The following is a 2,500-nucleotide window of genomic DNA, read 5'->3' as shown; positions in this document are numbered from 1 at the left end:
GAATGTTCACAGAGTTTGGAGTTGTTCCCACTTTTTTGGTGGGTTTTGGTTTATATCCGGGCTCATTATTTGTTCTTTTGAATCGGGCAGAGGTCTGATGACATCATCAGTGCGTGCCAGCGGTTGGTTTGGCTCGGACGGTTGGGCCTCAGCGTTCTCCTAAGGAGTTTGGCGGCGGCTGCCAACGGTAACTCATCCGTGCCAGAGATGCTGAGAGATAAACTCATAGCGGGCCCCCAGATCTCTAATCACCCCCCCCCCCCTTTCTTCTCTAGAGAACAGACTGTGGGGTAGTACAACTCTGGGCGGACTGGGGGGTTAGAAAGGATCAGCGAGAGAGGGAAATTGAGTGAGGGAGAAATAGAGCGTTACTCCATGGTGTGAGAAAAGAGCGAAAAGTGCACTGCGAGGAGAACAAGTCAGGGGAATACAAAGGTATTCAAGGCACTGCGAAAATGAACACTGCAAATTACACAGAGGAAGGGGGGAAATAGAAAGAAGGTGAAAAAGGATTTGGAAAAGAGGAAACGTTACTAAAGGGGGATGAAGGTCGACACACAGCAGGTCATCGAATCATCATAGAGGAGAGGAAGAGAGGGAGGGAGAGAAAAAAAGAAAGAGAAAGAAAGATTTGGAAAAGAGGAAATGTTACTAAAAAGGATGAAGGAAGGTAGACATGAGACGTGGGTCATTAGAGCGAGGGCAGGAGGTAGAGAGGGAGGGAGGGAGGAGGAACTAATGATAGAGAAGCTGAATGTGGCCTGAAATGCAACAGTTCAACAGGTCAGTGTGAGTCATGTGTCCATGTGTATGTCTGTCTTTGGGCCCTCCACATCTCTGTGAGTCACATACACATGTGTCTGGGTGACCAGGTCTTCCTTCCCCTGTCCTGTACTGTCCTGCATGAGTCAGACCGAGAGTGAAGGCTGAAGGGGGGAGAGGGTGGTGGGGTGGGGTGGGGGTGTCTCTGGGTCACCACATCACCCAACGCCTCGGCCTAATGAGAAGAGAGGAGATAAGGGCTGAATGACACACCGCAACCTCACTTTCATGAATACACACGCATGCGCGCCGCACGCGCACACACGTCTGACTCTCTCTCTCTCCCTTTCTCTCTCTCTCTCTCTCTCTCTCTCTCTCTCTCTCTCTCTCTCTCTCTCTCTCTGTCCACACTGAGTTATTTTCAGGGAGGACAAACTGAGGGTCTGTTTTTACAACAGTGTTTGAAGGAGCGGCGGACTAGACAGAACTGCTCTGACATCCCCAGATGTACACACACATACGCGCGCGCACACACACACACACACACACACACACACACACACACACACACACACACACACACACACACACACACACACACACACACACACACACACACACACACACACACACACACACACACACACACACACACACACACACACACACACACACACACACTCCTGTAGGTCTGTGTCAGTGTAAACAGTGTGGGCAGGCGATGTGTGTGGCGTGGGAGTAACAGACTTTTCTCTCCGCCCGTCTCATCTCTCATCTACCCTTTCTTCCCTTTCTTCCTGTCCTCCCCTTCCTTCAATCACATCTTTTAGCATTTTCTCTCTCCCTCTCTCCCCCTCTCTCTCTCTCTCTCTCTCTCTCTCTCTCTCTCTCTCTCTCTCTCTCTCTCTCTCTCTCTCTCTCTCTCACCATCTGGCCGTGTTATAGAAATGCCCTGGTGCACTCCTTCTGTCTGTGTTGCTTGCCGGTCAGAAAGAAAGATGGCTGTCTCCTTCCTCCATTAGTAACATGAGGTGCTACATCACCAAGACAAAGGCTAACAGTTGTTACTAAAAGACAGGGCTTTTGCCCCTTGCCGTCATAGAGAGAAACTGTGCCAATATACACACGATTGACATTCAGTTACTTGTACTATGTATACGCTCACTAATAAAGTGTACATTTGTATATAATTCATTGGTAAATAGTGTGTTAGTCTGGACAGCATTGCTAATAGAATTGTATATTAAAGGCTTGATATAATATGGGAAACTGAGAGTTACTTGAGGTGAAGTGGAACTTTTTGCTACAGAGCTTGTAAACGCTAAGTGAAGAATGAAAAACTGAATGGATAAGGGAGTATACACGAGAAGGCTTAGGCTGATGTTTTGTACTGAATAGGCTTCTAAAAAGTAGCAATACGTTACACAACTTAACATTGTATATGTAGATAGTGTCAATTTAGTACCGTAAATAGATTAGACAAATGAAAGGCATTCACCTTAGTGTGCACTTTGCAAAGTGTTTAGCTTGAAGTTATCCCCCTGATACAAATGTATGTGGATGATGTGCTTTTGAGTCAGGAGTGCTTCATAGCATTCTCAGTGGTATGCTTCAGTTACAGTGCCACTATGGGCCACAGTAGCCATGCTTGCCCGTGGCAGTGCTACAAGTGTGCCATGTTTGTGAATCTGTGACCGTTGGTGGCTTCAGTGCATATAAAGGGGACTTTTGCGTTTGT

General features: G+C 47.3%; 1 protein-coding gene across 8 annotated transcripts in view; it reads left to right on the top strand.

Moving 5' to 3' along the window:
* The window catches only part of frmd4a (FERM domain containing 4A), a 178,032-nt gene that overhangs the window by 147,051 nt on the left and 28,481 nt on the right, over positions 1 to 2,500 (top strand). The gene's annotated exons all lie outside the window — the stretch shown is intronic.

The sequence above is a fragment of the Engraulis encrasicolus genome, chromosome 4 (genome assembly GCF_034702125.1).
Source record: "Engraulis encrasicolus isolate BLACKSEA-1 chromosome 4, IST_EnEncr_1.0, whole genome shotgun sequence".
In the NCBI taxonomy this organism is placed as follows: domain Eukaryota; kingdom Metazoa; phylum Chordata; class Actinopteri; order Clupeiformes; family Engraulidae; genus Engraulis; species Engraulis encrasicolus.
Note: the sequence above shows the minus strand (reverse complement) of the source record. Positions and strands in the feature narration are given on the sequence as shown.